The sequence below is a fragment of the Solea senegalensis genome, unplaced genomic scaffold (genome assembly GCF_019176455.1).
Source record: "Solea senegalensis isolate Sse05_10M unplaced genomic scaffold, IFAPA_SoseM_1 scf7180000014046, whole genome shotgun sequence".
Lineage (NCBI taxonomy): Eukaryota > Metazoa > Chordata > Actinopteri > Pleuronectiformes > Soleidae > Solea > Solea senegalensis.
In genome coordinates this window covers 44,158-70,297 of record NW_025320952.1, presented here as the reverse complement: position 1 = coordinate 70,297, position 26,140 = coordinate 44,158, and the positions used below count along the sequence as shown (strand labels likewise).

The window sequence follows — 26,140 nt, the reverse complement described above, 5'->3', positions numbered from 1 at the left end:
ACTCTTCAGGAAAATCGTATTTAGTAGTTATTTGTTACAAAAAGATCACATTTGTCCTCTCGAGACGTTGGATTGTCCACACATATTTGATATGTCCACTCACCGGTCAATCAGCCTTCTTTCCATAAGGGGAAGCGAAATGAGTGCATTTCTCCTCGCTGCGCTTCGTGTAACTCTGTGCACACATGACAAAAAAAACATTTGATCTTTGGAACAATTTGTTACTTAATGCCCTCACCCACCGACCCCCCCTTTAGCTGGTGAAAATTATGAACAGTGAGCTGCACTCACATTCTTGCGCACAGCCAAGTGAGGAGGCGCCTACGCTCCAGTCGTGGGCCAATGGCGCACGGAGCAGCCTTATCTCGATCCGCGGCTGGCCAATGGCGCGCCTCTCCACGGCTCACATGACGTCCTTCTGAAAGATCCCTCTCCTCTCAGTGCACAATCCCGGCGAGTGCAGGCTTCATTGACGACCTGACACCGGCGGAATCGGACGTCCACCGTCCCCGGCACAATTAAGCAGTGGCTCTCTCACGCAAACTTCGTCTTCGGCGGATGAAGGTGTCCATCCTGTCACTGAGAATGAAGCAATTTCGGCGGAGGAGCAGACTTTCTTTTCCGTCTCCAAACGAGCGAAGAGGCGCAGGGGCGAGACAATAACGCCCAGAAGTTATTGAAATGAAACGTAAGTAGGCGATATTATATTTGTCATATTCTTATCGCTTTTTTAAACTATTGCAATCACTCCGGGAAACAGTAGTTGGTGAAATGTTTAACATTTTTTGTCGCCGACTTCAGTTTTAAATACCGAGCAATTGTGCGCCGTAGTCTCTAAGTGAGAATGAAACGTTTAAAAATGCTTTATAGTTATTAATTTTTTTCGTCATCACATTATTTGTCTGCATTTCCTACTTAATGGTGTCTCATTGGACACTCTTTGTGCGTCTCTGTGATGTGTCCCATTGTGGACGAGTGGCTGTCCCCGCGCAGCGCCATAGCATGAAATATAGATAAAAAAGCACACGGTAAACTCGCTGACCTCAGGGAGGGAGGCAGTGCAACCGGTCCACACGGCTCAATGAGGACAATTAAGGAGGGGGGCAAGAGGGGGAAATAAATGGAGCACTTTAAGCGCACTCAAACAGGGCTGCACTTCTCTTCAACCAGTCAGACAGGATGAGGGTGGATCTTCAATAACCAAGTGTCATTCTTTAATGCAGGATATGACTGTACAATAAAAACAAGTTTTTGACTCAGGTCAAAACTGGCTTTAACTCAAATGCTTTGTTTGAAAAGACATGTCAAATACCTGTGAATTTGACAGACGCACTTTGTGGTCATGTCACTCACTGAGCACTTATTGATTGGAAATGTGTGTGTGTGGGGGATGTGTATAATCATTTATGAGACAAAAGTAAAAGAAAAAAAGGTGCCCTTTGATTTGCCATGATTTCTGCACAATCAGAGAGAGAAGGAGCTGGGGGGCCATTTGATGTTTTGAAAGGTTTCAGATGGCTTTAATTAGGACCTATAAAATCTGTCTGCCCCGTTCTCTAAGGCGGAGCAAGAAGGGAGGGGAACTGATGAAAAAAAAAAGAAAGAAAAGCAAACCGACACAGAAAGTCACTTCAGCGATGGATCATCTAATCAAATTTTTATGACCCCTTTTTTTTCCTTCTTCTCGTTGCTCCCTCCTTTGCCTCACACCCACCCTCCCTTGATGCTGGTGGTATGTAGGCAGCTCTCTTATTCCCTCTTTGTCTGGCTGCTGTGTTATCTAACTCCCCCCCATCCGTTCACCCTCCCAAATCCTCCCACTACCACTCTCAACCTCCCTACCACCAGCAGTCGGCCCAACCCCAGTCACCTGAAGGCTAGACATAATGATCAAGAGAAGTTCCAGTCAGTTTGGAGCAGGGCCAATTGCTTGAGTTGTTCTTCCTCTCCTTCCGCTACTCTCCCTCTCTCTTGTTTTTGTTGTCCTGCTGGCCTGGCTGGTCCTCCCCGTGTCTTTACCTGTTTTCTTGCCTTTCATCATCCAACAAAGACACAAATGTGATGCGTTTGTGTGCATGTGGTACGAGAGTTTGTAGTTGTGTTACTGCTGCTGCTGCTGCCTCTGTGCAGCTTATATGGAATTCTTGGATGTTGGGTGGGTGACTCACACAGCTGCAGCACACACACTCATGAGGAAACATCAAAGACTTCTTCTTTGTGTGTGTGTGTGCGTGTGTGTGTGTGTGTGAGAGCAGATAGATGAGCGTCTAACAGACTATAGTTGCCTGTAGTTATTTTGTACTGATCTGATTCAGTGTTTGGGATGTGTCTCTACACACAAGGGGCGATGAAGCTTTCTTGCAGGCGTAAAGTTTTTCCGGGGTGATGAAAGCTCTTAGTCTTGATGTCGATATTCAAAAGGATTAGGTACAATCCAGAAAAATATTTTCTCTTATTAATGACCAATGGTTGAGACGTTGGGCGTCTTTGAGTCGGGGCTTAAGGTGAGGTCGCTTTTGAAGGACGAAAAATAATAATTATAGGTGGGAGTTGGTGAAAATGATTCGATGAATACGTAGTTTTGACAGATGCGTGCGTCTTCGGCGAGTGTTTTCCTACTGAAGAATGCTCTTCTTTGTTTCCTCACTTGCTGTTGGTTAGGGATTACATCATTTAGTTGCTGCTGGGTTAGCTAGATAATTAGCTATGCTGCTTTTTTGCAAAATGGCCGGTTGGGGTGGACTTTTTTTTGGGGGGGCATCTTTGCTTGACAACAGCGGGAATCAGAATCGGGGCTTTGTGAGATGTTTTTCTGTTTCAATTGGAATGGCGCTGATCATTCGCTCAAGTGTCCCTTTTTCATATACTTGTTTGTTAAAAGATTATCCCCTGACAGCTGGAATGTGCCTCGCTCTCCTCAGCCATTTAATCTTCTCACATGTGATATTTTGAAGATCATCTTTGCAGAATTTGCACAGGGCTCAAATCAAAATCCTACCATTTGTGTGTGTGTGTGTGTGTGTTTTCTGAAAGCTGACTCTGTGTATCATGGCATCAAGGAGACGGAGGATGTCTCTTCCTCTGCCACCACCCTTTGAAGAGGGAAGTAATAAAAAGCTCAATGGGTGCAGCAAGCTGTTCTGCCCTCCTACACTTTGAGGATCTCTACCTGGAGATGAATAGGAGGCCTCTCCAAAACGAAGGGGGAGAAGAGAAGTTTTTATTGACGGCTAAGGATGTGGGGGGATGCGCCATAGCTTATAGACACTCGGTGTGAAATAGTCCAGTTGTACTCGTTTACAGGTTAGCAATGTTTTCTCAACTTGACACGAGAATAAATATTATTTTAAGTTCTCTGGAGGCATAATCTTTCCAAAACATCGCTAACCTGTAAAGCCAGAAGTGAAGAAGTCAATGGTCGGGAATGTAAATGGCAGAGTCATTCAATTACAGCTTTGTCCTTTCTCGGTAAAATCCTCATGACAATAGAGGTTAATTGTTTTTGAATTTTCATCCTCGGCGCGAAAATTAGTGAATAGGGTAGTTGAGTGTGTTCTGGATTACTGCTCGCTTCCATAGGAGAAAAACAAAAGCCGGTGAATGGGGAAAGAAGGATAGAAGGAAAATGATGGGAGGGATGTGAGAGGCCCACGTGTGCGATGGTCTGGTCTTCTTAAGAACAACTTCAATCCTAACCCTTGACCTCTCCTATGCTCCTCCCTGCTCCAGGTGCAAGCCCTCACATAGACACTCATTGCAGGGTAATTTTTCACACACACTGCAAGCTCCGGGAATGCAGATTCTTTTCACATTTTAACCCCCCGCTCCCCCCCGTGCGTCTTCTTCTTCATGCAATTCTATTGTCAGGGGTTAAAGATCCAAGCCTTCTTGTTGTAGTGGGAGAGTGTTGTGATTATTTCAGGCCTTTTTTTTTTTTTTTGTTCTTCCTCTGAAATATTTTCTCACTGAGAAAACAGATGAAAGCATAGGGGGGAAAAAAAAGATGATCTGACATGGTGCGATAATCACATGACTGTTAATCAGAGGGATGTCATGTATAATTAGTACAGTGTTTGATAATAACACAGCGAATAACCTCGGGCCATTAGTGAAAGTTTCTCTCTGCCATTAATGCACATTAATAAAATTCAAGGAAACCTGAATGGAACGAGCCCTCTGCATGGCCCACTAGTTAAAGCGCTGTAAGGTTAATGAACCACTTTACATACTATCTGCTGCCATCTGGGTGGAGTGGTGAGGCAGATGCTGCGTTCTTCGCACTGTCGTGTAGTGCTGTTCAAGTTTGAAAAATGTGTCAGGTCTGCGGAGGTCGACGAGCGCATTCGACATTATGCCTGTTGTCAAAAACGTTAATGAGCAATGTGAAAATCGTCGATGCTGAAAGTTCCTTTAAAAATAAACATGTAGCCTTTCATGTGTTGAATTTGTATTTAACTTGGTTGGCAATGGTCATGAAGTTAGTTTCAAATTTGACTACACCTCTCAGGTCACCAGCGTACACAATTGTTCTTCATAAAACGTGCTACTCGATGTGGATTTTTTTTCTCTGACCCCTGCTCATATCAGAGACAGGGGTGTGATCTGGGCCTCAGGCAATGAGAAGCTTGAAAAAGGGCTAAAATCACTAAGAACGATCCTGGAGACTGGGGCAAAAAGAGGATTAGTGTCTGTCCACCTCGCTCTGCAATCCTCATCTGGGTGATCACATTACAAATAGAGCATACTCAAAGCGCGTTTTTTTAGCAGAGGTACAAAACAAGGACTTTCAGTGATCAATAAAACAGTGTGAAGGCACAGGGATATACTTAAAACAAATCAAAGGCTCTGGCTGGCATGGCCATCATCCAGCTCTGTCTGCTGGAATCAGATAAGGGAGCAGGGCCTTGCAGGAAAGGTTGTTTGGCCCCAGGGCAGCTCGACTTAATGGATATCCCTCCTCCTGGCACCCAATGCAGGCTGAATCCGTCTGCAAATGGGGAAAACCAAAATGTTTCAGGATCTGTCTGGCCCCTCTTTGATACTGTATTTGTGGAAGAGCAGCTGAAGGGATAGATGGGTTAAAGGGAGTCTAATTTATAATCCATACAGGGTGTATGGGGAGAAAATACACATTTCTCTAACCCTTTGTTCGACTGATGGCTTTTAGCTCATGCTTTACTTACATGAAAAAAAAAAGGGAAGAAAAAAAAAACCTCCGTGGTTTTGGTTTGACAACGTGTCAGAGCCAGTGTGAGTGTTTTTCTCAGATTAGTTCTTTGTGCCGTGAGGAGAGAGGAAAGACTGGATGGTTGGGGGGGGGGTCAAATACGGGGGAACAATACCAGCGCAATCCCAGTTGAAAGAAATAATTTGCACAATTTTATAAAAGCCGCGTTTGTTCAGTCGGATGGTTCTATCAAAGCCTAACAGCCACAGTGTAATGTGAATTAAATGGCGGGTTGAGCTACAAACCAAGCATGATGTCGGGTTAGAGTCATTTCTTAGCTAAATGCTCTCCAGGTAAATGCAGATAATGTGCTCTCAAGTTTCTCTTTCTTAAAGACGTCTCATTTCAACAGACAACTCTGAGCTGTCACCAGTGCTGTCAGAGCTTCTGTTCTCGCAGCTAAGCTTATACAACATTTCATGCAAAGGCGAAAAGGCATTATGCTTTATAGCTGTGAATTCATCCCTGAAAACTAGCTACCGAGTTTCTTGTTCCTGTTAAAGTATTATCCCTTCCCTCACTTTTCCCCCCTCGTCTTTAAAACACCCCCAATTCTAAATTACAAGACCCACACATGATGAGTTTTCAGGTAAAGGAAGAGATGTTAAAAGATGATGAGCGCAATTTCTCAGTTTGAAACCTGCTGTCCTCTTGTGGTGCAGATAAAAGACAAATTGCCCACCCCTTTCTGTTGTTGTCTTCAGTTTCAGAACCCCCTGCAGTATTTCCTGGTGACTCACTTCTTTCCGAGTCATTTATGCTCAAAAACTTCCTAAGGATGAGACACACATATTCAGAGTTTTATCGCCAATGTGGGACCATTGGGCATAATGAAGTTCTCTTTCTCAGCATGAGTTTGTGAGGCTCATGATTACAAATGCTCCTGTCATTGTCTCCCATCATCTCCTGCCTAATTGAAGACAATATAATGAGACAATGGGGTCTCGCTTATCATTCTGCGTCGATGGCATGCTCCGTGGAACGTGCCAGCCTGTTAAAAGCAGGGTGGTGCTGGGGCGAGGTGTGCGTTTGTGTGTATGTGTGTTCATGGATACCTGAATGCAGTCGTAGCTTGTTCAATTTGGACCAAGAAGATGGACAATTAAAGTACAGCTCCCGGGGGGGTTGTTCATTTTGGTCTGCTTCCTCACTTCACGGGGCTGCCCGCCCTTGTAAACGCTCCTGGATGTGTCTGGGTCATGCATCAGGGGGTGGAGTAGGGTATGGAGGCAGAATGGTGATTGGGCGGGGGTCTGCCTCTGGAGGGATTGTCTCAGATGATTAGGACAGCCAAGTGTGGAGAGTCCCTCAGTGCCTGGCCTCTTTCACCTTCCTAATGTGCTCTGAATAAGTCCCCCTCCGCTGTGCATTTGTTGTGGGGTTTGGTGGGAGGTGGGGGGGATTATGTCTGGCCGTGGTTTAGGAGTTTTTGTCATCTGCCCCCTTGAGGCCTGCACTCCTTTGTTGGCGCATCAGGCGTCGGTACAATGTCAAATTACACAATGTGCATGCATGCAATCAGGCCATCTCGGGTGAGAAACTAACAAAGGATTAAAGGTCTGGATTTAAATTTTTCCCAAACTTAACTTCAGGGTCAAATCACTTTTGCAACAATTACATTTTTGTTTGTTGTGTTTTTGCAATCAATTATAAAAAAAACAAAAAACTATTCATCGTCAGCTTCACACACTAATACGCCCTATAGTAGTATGATGATGATGTTCTCAGAATATTAGAGACACACTTATACTGAGTAATGTCATGAGTTGCTGGGAAAAACCCCCACATTATTGCTGAAATTACAGTCATGCAAATAAAAATCTTGTAGAAAAAGGAAGACGCTCATCTGTCATCTCAGCAAATTGACGGCTACCACTGTGATGAGTCTTTCAAACTCTTTCTAATGGCTTTTTCTTTGCTCATTTGAAAATTGCTGCGCCTTGGCTTCATTTGTTACTCCGTCTCATTCACTGTTGAATTTGAAATTTGCTGTTAAAGACATTGTGAAAGGATAAAAGCGCAAATACTCCTCGATGAGGTTTCTAATCAGTTATGTTTACAATACTTCAGCTCAAAGTTGGTTCATCAAGACTTTGATTTAGGCTGAAGACAGAGACTTGCTCTATATCAGTTTATATACAGAGCCCTATTCTTACACATGTAGTCTAGAGTGTAATTTGATGGCCTCATAGATGTTTCCATGGTTTCACTACAGTACATCTCTGTGTGAAATGTAAAAAAGAAAAAAATCAAGATCTGTTCATGGTTAACAAAGAGGCTACTGAGCCCCGGCCAAATATTGCAAGTTACGTTGAAAGCCAACAAAAAAATGTTCTTGATGTATACTGAGGAGACAAACCCTCCCAGTGACTGATAACAGTGCTGCAAGATTTCGTCACTGTGGGATAAACGGCTTCTGTGGCTTCGCATTCAAGTCATTTGGGCATTTCGAGCAGCAGGAAATGACACACATTCCTCCCTCACAGTAACAAAATAAACCAAAGTCTTGCTTCCTACTATGACATGACAATTAATTACTTTGTTAGAAATCATGTCATTGATTTATGGTCTTGGTGTCGTAGCATTTTGTGGACTACAAAACTACTAGTCTTAGAAAATAAAATGCACTATTTACTCATGGTTAAGTGTTCTTGAAATCACGCCTCTCTGGTTTTTTAAAGCCAATCCTCCATTTTGGGAATTATGTGAGAATGAGAATTGACGTTGCAGACAAAGGTTTTGCAGCCCAAACCTCATTTAACTTTTTGGGAGTCTCAGCAAGCACATCTCACCATATACATTCCTAATAATGTGCACTGTTCAAGGATGACCCCATTAGTTGGAGCGACGCTCATATAAGCTATTTTCGATCACATTACCCTTTTTTTTCTCCGTCTTATTTTTGGCACTTTCAGATGTGTCTTTCTTACCTAGTACCTTAGTTCAGTCTCACGAGCTCTTACGCTGACAGAAAATATTTCAAACAATAAAAATATCAGACGTGCACTTGATCTGCCTTCCCTACTTTTGTTATTTTTAAGCTTCTAAGTACGTTCTACTCCATTTGACTGTGCCTTAAGGCACATTAAAAATCATTTTCATAAAGATTTCTTAATAAGCCCTTGAGAGGTTTTTCCATTGCTGAGGTTTTCAAGTAGTGTATAAAGTCACTTCAGATGGGAGCATGGGAGCACAGTAATTACAATTATGTGTGTAATTGAGTTTTCCCTGGTTCAGGGTGAATCCCATCTGACCAACAGACAAAAATGTTCCTTTCAAAAAATGAGAGCGAATAGCTGTGGCATCAAAGCCCTTTCATTCTCGGTGTGATTTTTGGCGGATATTAAACACTTCCAAAATTAGTTGCACTGCTTCCCACCACACAGACTCCCCCCAAAGGTGAGAAAATGAAGGAATTTAATTTAGCTGTGCTTAAACCAAAACCTAAAAATGACAATTCCCCATTTTGTTTTGTCTTCTTTCATCTTTTGTCTACATGGAAGGTTCTAAGCGGTCGGGGTTAATACACTGGGAGATAGATCACTCTATGCACATCATCTATCAAATTGAGTCTATTTTTTTCTACAAGAAAATAAATCCAGTGCAGATGATCACTGTGTGGGCAGGAATCCTTGAAGGTTTGCATCATGTCTGCCACATTCGCCTCGAGGGCATTTCTAGCCACCTTACATGCAGCAAAATGCACATACACAGACACACACACACACACGTTCTTTTGCGCGTATGCTCCTCACAGCACAGCAGGAGTCTGTCTTTATCTGTCCTATTGATTAATGAAGCAGGCACAGCAGGGTGTCCAGGAGAGGTAAGAGTCTAGATCAAGGCTGTGAGCTGCATCTCTGACAGCCACACACACACACACACGTACACCCACACACTCTTTCACTGTCTCTGTCATGTTCTCTCTGTCTGTCACAGCAACCAGCAAACACACAGGCAGCCATAACACAAGCGTACACACATGCATACTGAGACACACCCAGCAGTGCGACACATGCATAACTCATCATAACTCACACACTCACTCACACACACACACACACACACACACACACACACACACACACATCAAAATGAATTAGTGTAGTTTGGCTGTGCAAGTGTCTAAGCTGGAAAGACATTTTCTATAAACATAATGTTTGCAGATTAGTTGGGGTTAATGATCCGATTGCCTCGGAGCTACCACGGCGTCTACGTGTGTGCGCACATGTGTGTTTTTTGGCTGAGGGGAAAAGGCGCCGCTCCACCGTGCTGTCGACTCTTCCAAATGAGACTTGCCCCAGGCACCTTTTCAAGAGCAGTACTTATGCTGTCAGGGAACTGGGTCTGCTGCACTAGCAGTGGTAGCTATGTCCCGACTAACCTCAGTGGGCACGTCCAGTATTTTCTATGCCTAAATGAGAAATTACAAGTTGTGCACTTCGAGGCTATTTTTTGCAAATACCCTTTAAGTACGTTCACGCACATTATATTTTATTGCTTATTCTTTCAGAGCAGAAATAAAATCCAGAGTTAAGCGTGTGTGTGTTTTTTTTTCCCTCTTTCCCATTTTTTACTTGTGTTTAAAATTAGATTCCTGAAATAGTCCACTGTAAATGGCTTTGCAAGTCTCAGTCAAACTGGGGTTAGGTGGGTTCGTTGAGGGTGTGGTCCCTTTTTGGCCACAGACAACTGAGAAGTCTTCTGTGCTGATGAATGGACAGAAAAGTACAGATGTGAAATTGAAGGGGAGAAGAATGACTAACCCATGACTTAAAGACCCCTGCCCCCCTCCCCTCTCACCACCTACATATTTCCCTCCTGTGTCTCCCTCCATACTTCGTTCCCTCCCTCTTCAGTTCTTCCGGCGTTCCTGTCGAGGCATGCCTCCGTCCCCGCCAACCAGCATCGTCCATGACAGGGTGAGGGGGCAAGAAGCGAGGAGGGGAGAAGGGCAAACAAAGAGGCACTGTTGCCGCTTTGCAAGGTTTCTGGGGAGGGTCGACACCAGGCTATAGAGGGTGGCGGGTGGCGGGTGGAGGGGTACAGATGGAGAGAGAGCGGGAGAGTGTGACAGAGGAGGTTTATTGTTAAGAATAGAGATTAAAATGAATGGGAGGGGAGCAAGGGTTTCTGTTCTGTTCATAGTAATGAAGAGGACAAGCAGCGTTTTTCAAGCACACACACACACACCGTTGGAACACTCTCAGCAATGCTGTAGTTAGTGTGAATGAGTGTGCGAGATAGGCGAGGGGATGGAAACAGTTCATTGTTTCCTGGCCATTGTACAATATTTGCTTAAGCCTCGTCATTGATTTATCTGTGCAGCTGTACGCCGCAGATGAAACCGCTGTTGGCAATTTCATCTTTACACTACCAGACACTCCCGACGCACACTTGTACACGCACAGACCCTGTCATGTTATAATAGTGCCGTGTGGCCATGATGAAATCACTCTCTGAATAGCACAATTAAATACACAAGACGCACAATGAGTTAGACACAGTAACAAGTCAACACAGGTATGCAGACTGCATATGGCAATCATACAGACATACGAGTACATAATAACAGTAGTGTAGTTACGTGGCTGTAATTGCCAGGACCCCTGTGTGAACCTCAGTCTTTGTGACACTGAACAAAATGCAATGGAAAAAAAAAATGAAATCTTACGTGCAACATTTGATGGCATGAACTGAATCAATTTGTAACCTCTGTGTCTGTTTTCCGACATCACCAAGAACAGGCAATCACTGACCGGATTCCCACAAGATCTGACTCTCATGAATGAATGTTGTTATTTACTTGCGTCTGTCAATCTGTTAATCTGGTCGAGAAATCTCAATTTCCCTCGAATCGTTTCTTTAACGGTTACTTTCCCCCTCTCTGTCCTCTTCTGTTGCAGGCCATTAAATGAGCTGACACAAGAAGAGGAAGACACAGAATGAGAACCAGCAGTGCTAGCCTTCACCGCGGAGGGAAGGAAGGGAAGCAGAAAACCCCCCACAGCAGAACACAATGAGGACTAGACAAGCGTAATGAAAAATAGGTAAAAGAGCTTGGTTTGCCCAGGGGGGTGACACATTGTCTTGTTTGTGTGTTTATGTGAGTCTGCGTGTTCTTTGTTGCCCCTCCCGCCTGAGTCAGATGTCTACCTGGGGTTACTTTGGTGTTGTTCCCATGCATGTGTGTGTGTGGTTTTGTAATGTGTGCCTTTCTTTATGTGTGTTCCTGGCGTTGAGCCACAGCCGCCAGGTGATGCACGTACCATCGTGTCTGACTCACCTGCCGCATCCTTAAACATCTGCACTGTCTTTATCTCTTCATCTTTTTCTCTGTTTTCTTCCTTTCCATTGAAGGACCGACGAGAAACAGGTGTTGTTTTGTTTGTGTGTAAATGGAGCTCTGGAAAACGGGTAAAAAAAAAAAGAGATGAGAGGGTTTAAAATTAGAATCAAATCATATTTCATGTCATTATTGTGGCCATGTAAAAACTGAGTTTGTTGTGCAAAAAGTAGGATTACTGTAATGTAATGTAAAAATGTCAGTATTGACTTTAATAACCCTTGTACCCTTTTCCTGTGTTATCACACATGTTTTGTATTCTGAGGTTTTATGTCAGAATACAGAGGAGGATTTGACCTTTTCTCTCTAACATTCATTTATATAAAGAAATAGTTCATAGATGCACAAGAGAAAAAAAACAACAACACATTATTGCCTCAAAGAACTGCATTGCCAAAAGCCTAAACACAGTAGTGTAACTAGGAGCCACAGTATTGTTTTAACTGTGTTTCAGTGATTCCCAAAGTGAGCATCTCTCACAGACAAGCCCCCCCTCTCGCTCTCTCTCTGTGTGTGAGGCTGAAAGCTGCAGTAAATCATTTTCTGCTGCGCAGGCATGGCCAGAGTGGCTGCCACCATACAAAGATAGGGGGTGGTGGTTAAAGAGGCGAGGCAGCAGAAGGAAAGGAAAATGTTATTTTTCTCACTTCTTGTCATCCTCCTTTCTTATGAGACTCATTTCCACCTCAGCCTCCCACCCAGAGGTTACAGTTACAGTGATGCGATTTTTCTTCTGAGTGTTTTTAGAAGCACTTCAGGGTGTCTTGTGTGTTTTTTTCTTTTAGATACAGATCCAGTGCACTTAATTCTGGACTTATTCCATATCAACGAGTCATACTCAGTTCTCTCTTTTTGGCTCTTCATTTCTCACTGTCTCACACACTTAACATTCAGTCTGTCTGAGCTTTCCAGTCTTCGGCTTTTCTCACATTTTTATCTCACTTCTTTTGATCTCGAGCGACCGCCACCGTCACCGTCATTCTTTCTCCCCTCTGTGCCAGAGGTTTGTTTTCCAGGTAAGGCCCTTGCGGGTTGCATGGTAGAACGTTTCTTCTGTAAACCACCGCTTGGAGGGGGGATTTTCCACCATTTTGGAAGAAAGAATATAATGAATAAAGAGAGTATATTGCACTGTGGGAGTGTAAAATACTGGGGTAAACAGTCTTTTCTGCTGTCAGTAATAATCAGTTGCAGTTATTGGACTTTCTCACATTTCAAATCCAAATAACACCACTTGGGTAAGACAAAGTTGCTTGTAAATGGAAGTGGTTTTGAATTCAGCTGAGGAATGAATGACCTATCGGGGGAAGACAAATAGGAAAAATGTGAAGGCTGTCATAAGCAACTATCCAGACATATTTTTTTCTCAATTGTCTGTTCTCTGCTCCAGTGGAAGAAAGTCTTTCAAGAGCAGCCAAGTCTGTCAAAGCTGGCTTTAAAACCTGCACAAGTCAAGAATCAGCAGTAGTTTTCTTTAAGTGTCCATTTGAGTGTACGGAGGCAGAGTTGCAAGGCTCAGGCCACATAGTGTCTCGCCGTTTCATATTTCATAAGTCGCATATTAGAAAATGACAGGCAAATGAGTCACTCTGTCAAGTTGTATTGATTCACTGCGTGACAGGGGGACAGAGCGAGTAATTGTCAGTTTCATGCTGGCGCAAAATACCGAACAAATGATGGATGATGGTTTTACGATGGTGAATTCTCTTTTGGGGAGAAAGGGCATTAAAATACCTGATCGACAAGTGTCAGAAATGATAATATTTGGATGGATGGGTGAAAGAGTGATGGACATGACATGGTGGAGATAGAAAAAAATGTAAGAGAAAGAAAATGGTGGCCAGAAAAGATTAAAGAGACAGTTGGGATTGGGTTGTGGTAGAAAAGACTTCAGAGTTAGCTTGAGATAATAGAGGAGAGATATTGCAGAACTGGTGAATAAAGGAGTTGGGCCAGTGAAGCAACACCTCTAATGTATTTATAAGGCCATAAAACACTGCACTTCCTGGCCCTTTTCTAATTTGATGAGAGGGAATAGGATAGGGGGGCAGACTCAACTCTACCTGCTTACCAAATCAGTTCACTAAATCCTCACTGCTTGTGCTTGCGGATGCATTCTTTATTATTTGACATTTAAGTGGACAAAGAGATAGATACATACAAAGAGTGGAATGGCTGAATGGAAAACGACAGAAAGGAGGAATAAAAGGGAAACTCAAAAGACAGAAGTAAATGTAAGAATATAATGTTGGTAATACTCTATATAGGTTATACCTCACAATAACCATCTGTAAATGAGGCTGTGGAAGAACATGTAGAGGGGATTTTTATTGACTCAGCGGGGAAACAACCGTAGAAATGGCCAAGCTTCCCCAAGGAGCTGTACGCTGAACTCTGAAAGAAACGTTAGAAGTAATGCTATTCATCATTGCAAACAGAAACATTTTCATTTCATAAACTGCTTGTCGAAGGGACCCTGCCCCATACAACCCCCAAATCTCACATGAGCTTAATAAAAAACAGAGCCTTTAGAGGAAGAGAACAGCTTAGGGGTTTTTTACAAAGGGGGATTTGAAACTGAGCCCCAGATGTGCAAATATACTGGAACATATACCATTATCAACAGCTGACACAACAGTCCTACCGGGTCCTGAACCCTGGTCTTTTTGTTGCAAGGCAACAGTGCCAACCACTAATCCGCCACGTGTCCCCATGTGAACAATCAGCTCTCTCAATATAGCATTATTTTGTCTTATTGCAAAAACCCTTTCATGTTGTTCGGCACCATAGCATATATTTTTTCCCCCTTCTACATCCGTCACTCCAAATATACACTCTTAGACCACATTCTCAATATGAACGGTAACTGCATGCATTCAGATGTTTGTTTCCCTAAATGGAAATTGCACTTTTAATCTTTTATTATGACTTATTCAGAGTTTTTAAGCTCTGTGCATAAATTTACGAGTTTGGGTTGTATTGTGCCTCAACTTGCCCCTGCTACAGGAGCTGTATAATATTTGCTTTTCTTGTGTGCTGGGTTTTTATCAGAGGGCGCGAGACTGAAAAGGAGTCAAAGGCAGCCTTTCCCCCCTTAGCTTTCCATAATGTGTTCCGAGAGGAGACAAAGGCCTGCATTCACTGCTGGGTGTCGATAAGACCTATCATTAGTCTGCCATTGGTGGTATTATCAACACACTCACATACACAGCGTACTGGATGGTACTTATTCCTGTACACATTCTTCTTTCTTTTTCCTCGACACATAAATATCTGTATACATGCCAGAGAAGTGAAAGAGGCAATCTGGCTTGAATGGAATAAAAAAAAAAAAAGGCACTAGTGGACTCCCTGCTACTTTCCCGCTGCTGCATAATTCACACAGTGGGGGTGCACACACTCAGCTATACCTCCTCTGTTATATGGCTTCAGCATTAAGTGTCTGGTGCTGCACCAATACAACAATTAAGAATGTACAGTGCCCTGAATGCGACGTAAATGTATATATGTATATATATATATATGTGTATGTATATATATATATATATATATATATATATATGTATATATATAATATACCCCTATTGTTAATTCAAGTAAAAAGAAAACAATCAAACAAACTTGACAAATTATTCCTGTCAGATAAATATAATGGTGGTCTACTATGGAATAAAGAGTTATGGCTGCCTAATAAGTTTTTTGTGCCATATTTTGTACAGTAAAGAAGACATATGGTTAAATGCAGTTAAATTCAGGTGGAGGCCGCAAACATAGATGACAGAGTTTCTTATTTACAGTATTCATACCAATCTCGCAGGAGTAATGCAGTATCGATTCGCGTATGAGAAAAAGCCACACGTAGTGCATTTGCTTAACGAGGCGGGAGTAAATAAAATTAGATGCACAAATAGAAGAAATGGGTAGGTTTCCCCCATTTATTGTTTTCCCGCGTGTGCGGGTTATTGTTTAGACTAAGGGGAGGACGGCAGCACTGCTGTCTAGGTCCTAAGTAGATGATGGACCGTAGCTCGTATTCCCATTCCCTCTCATTATCCCCCACCCCCACAACCTCGGAGATCCCAGCCAAATGCCAAGCGTTGTCTCAGGGTCATTAGCCTCGCTGCTTGGAACAAATGGGCTTCGATTGTATCTCAGCTAATATACAAGGGAAGCAGATTAATCCCTTGATCCGTGGAGGTTATCATGTTGAAAATGATGGTAAGGAAGGAGTAGACGGGAGTGATGAGATACTGAATATGTTTTGTTTTTCCGAGCTCTTTCCATCTTAACGTGATTTTTTTGTGTATTTGTAGTTGGAGATTTTGAGTCCTTTCTTTTATTTTGTGTGGAGGAGGGTGGGTGGAATCTCATTGCACTTGAACTAAACATCACAGTTGCCTGCCTGGAAGCAAAACCTGCAGAGAGAGAAATGGGCAGCGGATCAAAGCTTGAGGAAGATTTGTTTGGTGGGTAGTCGCTGAGGTCCTGCCTCTGCAGACTCCATCTCTCTTTCCCTCTCTGTGTCTTCATGTCTCTGTATCTCATATGAAAGTGCAGACCAATAGGTTTTTCCCTCACATTGCCAGTTTGAAAATTATAGATCACAGGGAAAAAAAAGAACAATGCAGTCACAACAACCTCCTCCTTGGAGCTGATGTCTTCTATAAAAACCCACGGATAGACAAGTGTGTGTAGACACGCATGTGCTGCCTTGTCCTTTCCACCACTTTATCTAAGTGCCGACTTTAACATCGGTATCTCATCGCACCTCTTTCTGTGTATTGTTAAAATGCTTGACCTGCTATCAAACTAACCACTGCAATAACTTTTAAAAGTCTTGGATAGCTCACGAGTTCAGGGATACAGTAGGAGATAATACAATAATACAATAAAACAATCAGATAAGCTTTGGTGACCTCAGTGAAAACAACTCCACAAAGCACTGAAAAGGTTTATTTCCATCTAAGGTCAATGTGTTCACCGAAAAGTTCTTTCCATAAGGCCTCAGTGAGGTTTGTGGCCTATTTGTGGGGGGGGGTGGCTCAGATGTCTGTTTTGAGTAGAAAGACACGCCCAGAGGATGGATATAATTAAGACTAGTGACTTTTTCTTTTTTTTTGCAAGCAAGGAGAGCGTGTATGGGTAACGGTTCTGGGTGGTCTAGGTCTACATGCCTGCACTGGTTTTATTACAAACAGGCATAATATGGTAAGAACACAAACACATTGTGACAAAAGCACAAAGATCAGCATATATAATGCATGCAGACATAAATACCGCAGGAGCAAAAACAGCCATGTCATTTGTTTCCTGACCTCGTGCCCTTGTTGCTCGTCTGGATATGGTGGAGGAGATTTCCCTAAGAAGATAATCGTAAATTGTGATGAAAGCAGTTTGACAGATGTACCTATACAACTGTGGGTCACTGCATTTAATCACAGAACCGACCTTAGACTTCACTCTAGTATCTTATAGTTACATTGAAGCCTTTATTTTCTATTAAAGATAAAGATAAAGGGTTAGGGTTAGGGTTCTATTTATGTATGTATATGGTTTTGCCATTTCTTTATGTTCTCAGTGTTTAGTTTAAAGGGAAGACTTTTTTTCCTCAACTCTAATATATTTCATTTAAGAGAAAACAACTCTTTGACTGTCAAGTATCAGTGGGTGGCCCAGTGAACTCTAAACTTACACAGTGTTTGCATGATTTTATGCCCGTTGAGCCACACAGGGCCACAAGTGTGAAATGTGCCTTAAATAGTAAGGACGTGTGTTCATTAATAACTTCACGTAGGGTGTATTTACTTGACCCTGCTGCCTCTGCTGCACCGTTCTCTGGAAGTGTGGGATTGAATGTTCCCTTGACACAGAGTTTGCTCAGAGTCAACATTTTTAAAAATGGAATAGTGTGACGGTCCTTTTTCTTACACATTTGGAAACAAACCCGTTTATCTGAGGCTTCCCTTCTCTTTGTGGAAAAAGAACAAAGGTTGCAAGGCCAGTCAGTCTCGTAACAGGGTTCTTTTAAGCAGCCAGTCTTGATTAATAGCATCTTCTCGTTAACACATAAACGCCCTGTGTACCATCACAATGTGTGTTAATTTGGAACATCTTTTTTTTTTTTTCCCCTCCATGCGCATGAATTGGCTCATTTGGCTGGCAGAGACAACGCAGTTCTTTATTGTTACATTTTGTTTTGAAGGGGCCTAAACACATGGGTGGTCCCAGCGTTTCTTTAATGCACTGAGCTGCACAGGGATACATTAATGAGAGTTTAAATTGGTGACTCTGGGCGTTCTGGGACCCTATGACTATGGTGCCCCTCCCTGGTCTCAGTCATTTTGCTTATTGGAGCAGAGAAATGGATGCAATAGCGAGAGAATGAGGGTAAGAAAGAGGGATAAGAAGGTGAAACAACGAATGTTTGAAGGAACATACCATAACCGCAGTCACTGAAGGAAGCATTAGCACTGAAAGGCAGAAGTTGTAAACTGCGCGTATTCTGGCACACGCAGTAAATTGAACAAAGGGTAACTTTAAAAGAGAGAAATGAGGGGGCCATTTCTCCGGGAGCATGAAGGTGTAATTTCTCCTTCAGCTGTGGCGCGCAGCTTTCCGGTGCTGCCCCGTTTTGCTGTATTTAACATCAAAGTGAAGTATGAACAATTGAAGCAATTTTTCTTCCAGCCAAGGTCAATCATTGTTCTTTCTGTGTGGATGTAGATCTGGCTGGGAGGATTTCAGCATAACCATATTTCACCGGCAAGTCTATTTCAGTGAACCACTTTACAAAAGCCTTTCTCGACTGATTAAAAAAATAAATAAATCTTTTCTCGTGTGTGTTTTGGAATCATGGAATTTCCAGGTCCATTTATTATTGTTTTAGTGGCTTTCATTGGAGTTGTGTCTAGACTGTTTTAAATAATACATGGGATTTTTCACCATGAAAGTATACATGTCTGCGCACAGGTCTGTAGTTCAGGATCAGGAGCCTGTAACAAAACCCTGAAACAAATTCCTGATGTTTTGGAAAAGATTAGGCTGATTTACTGAGCAATACGTTTTTGATGCAGCAATATAAGCTATTTGAATATGTCAGCATGAGTTTAATAAAAGGATGTGTAAACTCCCTCTCTATATTTTAACATTTCATAGCCCAAACATTAATTTCATCTTAAATTATCAAGAGATGAATCGTCAGCTTAATTAGTATAACGAAAATAAATTGTCTTTTACAGTTGTAAAGGAAAGACAAGAGTTGAAAATAAATTAAAATGCTGTACATGTTTGACCAATTTCCTCACTATATTTGTATTTGCAATGTCTTTTTCTTTTTTTTTATACACCCATTAAATTCAGTCATTCATCCCCTACTGTATCTCGAGGTTGCTCTCTCGTTTTTGTTCTTCTCCCCCACTATCTGGTCAGCATAAGACGTTCTCTACTCAGAAATTCTTTTTGATTGTTCATTCTGTCTCAGACAGCGCACATCACTCCCAGCCTCATCACACTGCAGGCATGTCAGACACCCGGCTCTATATAATACATTACAGTCGGTGCCGTCATTATACTTAAATCCTTTGTTGTGTTTATGGTGCCACATGAAAGCCTGTGAGTGACATTTCAACATTCTTTGAGGAAACATAATGGACATCACAACTCAAATTCTGATTCCATGTGTTTTTGTTAGGAGGGCTCTCGTTCTTGCGGCATTTTTTTTCTTCTCTCTCTCTCTCTCTCTCTCTTTGAAGCGCCGAGCTTGCGTCCATTTTCTTTTTCTTTTTTCAATATTATGTTTAAGATGAATAGTGTGTAAATGTACTCACACTGTGGCTGCTTGTCGTCATGTCTCAAGACCACCCGTAGTGTTCATAGGAATCAGGTTGTGAGTGGGTTTGTTGCACATATAAGATCTCAGACTCACATCCGTCTGTGTGGTTGATTAATTCAAGTAAATAATGAAGACGCATAAATTCTACAAAACATGTTTTTTTGGAATTGAGTGCCTTGATTTAAGTAATAAAATATCAAATAATGTTTGTGGCAAAGTTGTGTGTATGTGACAAACAACACCTGAATTTATCCTTCCATTTCTTCTCTTTTGTTTGTTTTCTGCCCAGGTCCAGACACGAAGACGGCATAAGACACAGACACACACACACACACACACACACACACACACACACACTGCAACGAGGCTATCTGTGGTCTACCATCACCCTGCCACACACATACACACGGCTGTTACGGTAAGAACCACAGACAGAATCAGGAGTGAGGAAGACAATCATGGTGTGACTGTGAGAAAAACAAACTCATTATCCACTGATGTTGATTTCCCCGTCACGTGAACCAAATTGACTCCACGTTTCCCAAAAACACAGAGAGTTAATTTGAGTCATTTCACTTGTCAGGATACACTCTAAAAGCTAGTTTATAATTCTTACATTTGGATTATAAAACACAGAAAGACATGATGCGTCTCTGTATGTGTGAGCATGAAGAAAAAAAAATCTGCTTTATTTTATTTCCCTGTTTCCATCACTCAAACCAGCCTTCACTAGTTAACTTGAACAGCTGCACTGCATATTCCACAAACCCCAGCTACCCCCTTAAACCCACCCTGTGCCCCTCCCTGGCTTCCCAGCATCCTCTCTCGCCCTGACTCCAAAAAAATAGTGCGTGCAGAAATTACAGCACACGAGGCAGCGTTGTGGGAAACCCCTCCCTCATTTTAAGTGCTATGCATGACCTTATTCTGATATGTTGGGGGGGGGGTTATTTTAATCTCCATTTCACCGTTAAACAGCTGACTGTTCATTTGTTTCTACACATACAGTAGCTATAGAACAGTTTATTTATATATATTTAATATTTATCTTTTTGGCATGTGTGCATTACTGAGTGTGGAATGTCTGAAGGCGGGTTTTTTTTTGTTTTTCCCAGTGAATAATTCTGTTTGCATGCAACAAACCGGCAGTGGCTGACCAAAAAAAGAATAGGCTCGGATAGAAAACCATGCAGTGAAATAGATTTTGTGTTATTGTTAATGCAGGTCAAAGAAGGGGGGGGCAAAATAAAAGTGTATCAGTCAAAATAAGAAATACTACTAAGTGCCGTTTGTAGGCAAGCTACTTAAATCAGAGCGCGACCCCATTATCTTGGTTCCTAGCTTCAGGTTAACTCATGGCACCACCCTTGTGGCGAGCCTGTTCCTAACCAGCTGTAATGACACACTCCATCAGTTTGGCTCTGCTCGTGCGGCGCTTGCTTGGTTAACAGTCGGCCCGATATGCAGCGAGTGCGTGTGTGTGTGTGTGCACCGGCTATTAAAACACTTCAGTCAGAGACGAAAGGACTCGCACTGTTAATGGATATATCTATCGATGTTCCCATTTAGCAGCACACTGTAAACGATAGGGCAATGATTGTGTTGAAGACAGGAGGAGTGGAGAGTGGTTTGGGCCAATGATAATGACAAGGAAGGTTACAATATGGCGCCCTGCACAGTCTCTCTCTCTCTCTCTCTGGTTTATGTGTGTGTGCAAGGGTAAGAGCGAGTGAGACCGTGGTTCTCTTCCTCCATATCTCGCTGCTGTCGCTCCCCCAGTCGACTTGCCATTTTTCACTTCTCTTTTTTTTTTTTCTTGCCTCTCCACTCCTCTCTCACGACAATACTCACTGCCGCTAGTCCACATCAGTGCCCGTCTCTCCTGCACATGTTTTTCTCTTTTCTCAATGGCCCTGCAGTGTAGATTTTTTTTTTTTGCGATGGTAGGGGTGAAATATTATAAAACAAAGTGAAAGACAGAATAAAGCAGCAGAGGCATCTAAATAGTTAGGATAGCATGTTGTCCTTGAAATATTGATTCACTCACTCCTAGTTTTTCCCCTCTTCTGTGTGTGTGTGTGTGTGTTGTCATTTCCAATCAGTGTGTGTGTGATGATTATGAATCGAGTCAGTCTGCCTGCAGGTTTGGCAGGAGACCACCGCCAGCTGGACTCAGACCCCTACTCCAGTGTGTCGGTTTGTGTTAATGTGAGTGTGGTCGCACATGTCAGGGCGTATCTGTCAGCGCGGTGACAACCTGAGGATAAAATAATGAAAAGTATTCAAAATAACACAAAGGAGTCAAGTTTTGCCTCTGTCGTTCGAGATGTATAAAGACGGATTGAAACTAGGCGTCTAGAGCTGCAAATCTGGCAAGTATTTGGCTGTTTAACGTGCAAGTGCATGCAACTCTGCATTTGCCACAATTACTGTAAACAACCACATTATTTCTCATCCGTAGTGTTTATGTTTCTTTAAAATGTTGTCGTTGTAGTAAAAAGCCCATCCGTGTCTGTGTGTGTGCACGTCCATAATCGTAGGGCAGAAGATTAAGTGGGCAATGCCATTATAGCTGTGAGGAGATGGAACAAGTCCGCATACATACATATATTCACACAGTTACTCACTCACACACACACACACACACAGAAACACACAGACCTGGAGGCGTGTGAGCATTAAGTCAGGCAGCTAAACAGATCACGTCGTGGTATGATATCTGCAGACAGGCAGACAGAGGAGGCCGGTTTGTACCTGCAGGCAGAGAGCAACGACTCACAGAACCATCGCCAAGAATTCCCTCCCCCTCCTTAGAGACCGGGAGAGGGAGTAACTGAAGGTGAGAGAAAGACAGGAAAGACAAAGTGGAGTTTCCACTGTAAGGTGTGTGTCTATGTCTGTGTTTAGTGTGACCCAGTGTCTGTACACAACTGAATATCGTCACAACATACTGTAACTTTAAACAGAAAGCACCGTTTTTGCTGCGGATAAGAAAAGTGCGATAACCACAGTGGAGACTCTGCGCTTATCAGATACATTTTCATGAAGAAAAAAAAGGTTCAAATAAATAAAGGTGCATTTAAAACTGAAATTTAAACTGTGAGACACGAGGCTTATATACAGATTTTTGTTTCCAAGGAACTAAAATAAGCAAGCGAAGTTACAAATTACGACAGTGACACGGAAGACGTGAAAAAATGTCGTTACACCACAGTTAAGTCCAACATTCTGCTTTACATCCGCTGATGAAAGGAAATCCTTTGACATTAAAGAAGAACAACTCATTCACACGCTTCTGTGATATCAAGTGCAGATGGTTCTATTGTTAGGTCGGAGTAATTCAATCACCTCCTGTATGTCTTTCTGGAATTACTGGGCTTTTTTGACGGAGTCCTCAGCACCAATTGTGAAACATTTGACAGTATCTGTTACGCAAACTTGTTCTACTAGTTTGCTATTGTTAACATTCTCCCTAAGACTTCCTGACATTTTTCATTCATTTGCAATCTGCTCTACATATGTGGCCTTTATCTTCCAGGACAGTTGTGGTCTGCTGACCACAAAGCAACTTCGGACCTCAGTGGCAGTTATGGAATAAAGGCGAGCTCTTGATTTACATCTCGACGCGCACGCCCACACACACACACACACACACACACACATCAGTTCGACTATTCATTTCCCCTTAACGTCACAAATGTGCTTCTGCTCTCTTTAATCTGCCCATGTCCTTCAGCTAAATTTGTTTCGCTCATTAGGACGATCAGCCGCGCACTGCGAGGTTTTTATTCTCGTCTTTTTCAAAGCCTCTTTTCGTCGGCCTGAAAAGCGCCTCCTGAAATTTTTACAAGGCACAACTCTCTACGCCACAGTCACTTATCTAAAAATGATTCAGTGGTTAAATGTCAGAGCTGTCCGCACCATTAAGGCCAGCACGTTTGAAGGGAGGACACCCTCAGCTGCCCTCTCCTCCTCACATCTGACTCCCCCCTCCTCCAGACTCAGGCTGGTTCGAGGGCTGATGTGCAGACCTTGTCATTCAGATTAAGGCCACATTGTCAGCTCAGGGCCCCTTTCTCTCTGCGTGCATGTCCTGGATCTTTCTCCCTACTGTCACCCTCGTCCTGCGGCCAGAGAAGACCTTATAAAGCAACATTCCTCCTCATGCATTTCTGTCAATTTCAACACTGTCACTCAAATCACTGTGCGGGAGAATGGAGAGAAGCTGAGTTAGCGGAATCCCTCACAGCAAGGACTGTGCTTTTCAGTCCAGGCTTGGGAGAACTGTCAGCAGTTAGCAAAGTACTTTAAGTTAGGTTTTATTTTTTTGCGTTTGCTCACAATTTACAAGCTTACAGTGTCTCCCTTCTTATGAGACACAGGAAATGACAAAGTAGATCTTGTGATCTGAAGAGAAGCAGCACTTTTTTGCTGTCGGGCATGTCGTAGAAAACTTTTAAATTCTTTAGTTTTTGCTTCTTTAAAGTGTTCTTGCTTCATCGTAAAGATTAGTCACAGTGTTATTTAAATGAAGCTTCCAGGGTATAAAAGTATATACACCACATGATTATTGTCACTTCACGTCCTGTACGGTAAAAGTGTCCCAACACCGTATGAATCACCCAACCACATCTTGACTCACTGCCACAGATTAATTTTCACACTGAAGCCTTGTGGTATTAGATTATTGTGCTTTGCACACTCTTCTCCTTTTCTCTCGATGAGCAACAGTGATTAAGCACTGTGCAATGAAGTCTCTCATGAAAGATGGTGGACAGTTTCTTTACTGGTAATACTACAAGAGAAAAAAACAACACCACGTAATCTTCAGCCCGTGCCACATCATAGCGAAAATATGAGGCACTATTGATCTGGGTAAGTTGTCAGTTTCATCCTCCACCTTGCATGAAGCGCTCCAAGCTTGTGGCTCTCTAGAGGCTGCACTGCTGTGCACATAGTGACTGGCTGAAGCCTCCGCCCAGGTGCTGTGTTTACTAAAAGCCACAAATGAGTCATGAGTTTCAAGATGACTTCTCTCCTCTAAATGATGCTTGCTGTGAAAGAAAATGTGTTCCCATGCACCGACATGTACACCGGTCTTTGGCGTCATAATTACCATGTGTCCTGGAAGTTAATCACACGTACACAGCATCTCATTTTACCATCGCGGGGATTAAAGAAGAGATAGAGCTCACAGCCAATTCTGCTTCTTTTTACGAGGGAGGAAAGCACAGGGAAAACACGTTAGGCGTAGCAAGGCAGGGTGTGAGCAAATATGTTTAATGTTAGAAATTTAAATAATAGAAGAGTATGGAATTCATTTTGGGTTGGTTTTTTTAGCAGAAATCCAATATGGCAAAAAAAAGATGAAAAAAGATCAAAGTGTACCTTCGTCAGTAAAAGGAAATGAGGATTTACTGCAGAGGGAGCTAATTACAAGCCTCTTACTCAGACTTCGTCTACGAGTTTTCATCAGGTCCGTGCTCATCTCGGTGAACATTCAACGCTGTCGGTGAGTTTGAGCTAACTTGACAAAACCATCGACCGTTGATTGTACCCTGAGGCGGGGCTAAGTCAACTCTGCATCTTGAAAAAGAAGTCAAACACGGGCAGAGACCTGCACACAGATATGGCCAGGGACTCTTTGAACAATCGCAGGAAGATCAAAGTGTCCCTCTTACACAAGCAACAACAACAACAACAAAAAACACTTCCAGCTTCCAAACCACAGCAAAGGTCACAATCAACATTCATTGCTGTCGGTGGGTTTAACTGTGTGGAAGAGCTCACTGAACGATGAATGCAACTGTGTCCCAGATTTCATCCAACTGTCAGAAGGAATAGCGTCACGATGTGCTGATGATGGCATTATTTATTTCTCTGCCTGTGAATTTAGAAGCAGTTCCGATGTGAGATAAACTAGGATGCAAGATCAATGTCCTTTAAAGAAAACTACCTATAATGTATTGCACCTAAGGATTAATGGAGAATTTAGCAACAAAAATCTGTACGGATGTGTTCATGTGAACAGATGTGCTTCAAAATTAAAAAAAAAAAAGAAAAACCTTTCTTGGAAATATATTAAAATTATTCTACATATTAACAGTAAATCACTTAGATGTAAAAATGTGGGATTTTTGTATGATGTGTATTAAAATTAATTATTTGTTTGCACTGATGTTTCATGATGACAAAACATTAAAGAACCATTACACAATTCCCTGTGTCTTCTTGATACTGTACACTATGACTCAGTAGTAGGTCGTTTGTTAAATTGTCACTAGTTCAGATTGTTCCTTTGCTTTGGGAGATGTAAAAGCGATTGACTTTAAATTAAACACGATCAGCAGTAGCTTATGCCTGCAGATAAGAGCCGATCTGATGCATCTATTAATGTGGCAAACATTCAGTATTACTACTGAATTTTATTATTATTATTATATTATTGGCTACATCTTTAATCCTTAATCTCCTTTTACTGCCAAAAATGCATTAGTGTTTGATCTGCTGATAAATATTTATTAACATTTCTATAAATACTGGCCTAAAAGCTAGTTCACAAATATTATTTATATAATATTTAAACATAGCTTTGATAACGTGAATTTAAATAAAATAAAATAAAAATCACAAATACAGTATAACTTAGTTTCTATGTAAGGACAAGATTCCTGGAGTAAATTTCAATATCTGTTTATCATGCTTAATAAGCTCAAGCTAAATTAAAAATAAATTT

At 42.2% G+C, this 26,140-nt stretch overlaps 1 long non-coding RNA gene across 1 annotated transcript; it reads left to right on the top strand.

Moving 5' to 3' along the window:
* The first annotated feature begins 439 nt into the window (after nt 1-439).
* Nucleotides 440-25,621, top strand: LOC122760777. The gene is made up of 3 exons (XR_006358490.1): nt 440-688; nt 11,134-11,277; nt 19,694-25,621. It is a non-coding gene; the product is annotated as an uncharacterized LOC122760777 (long non-coding RNA).
* Nucleotides 25,622-26,140: the final 519 nt, after the last annotated feature.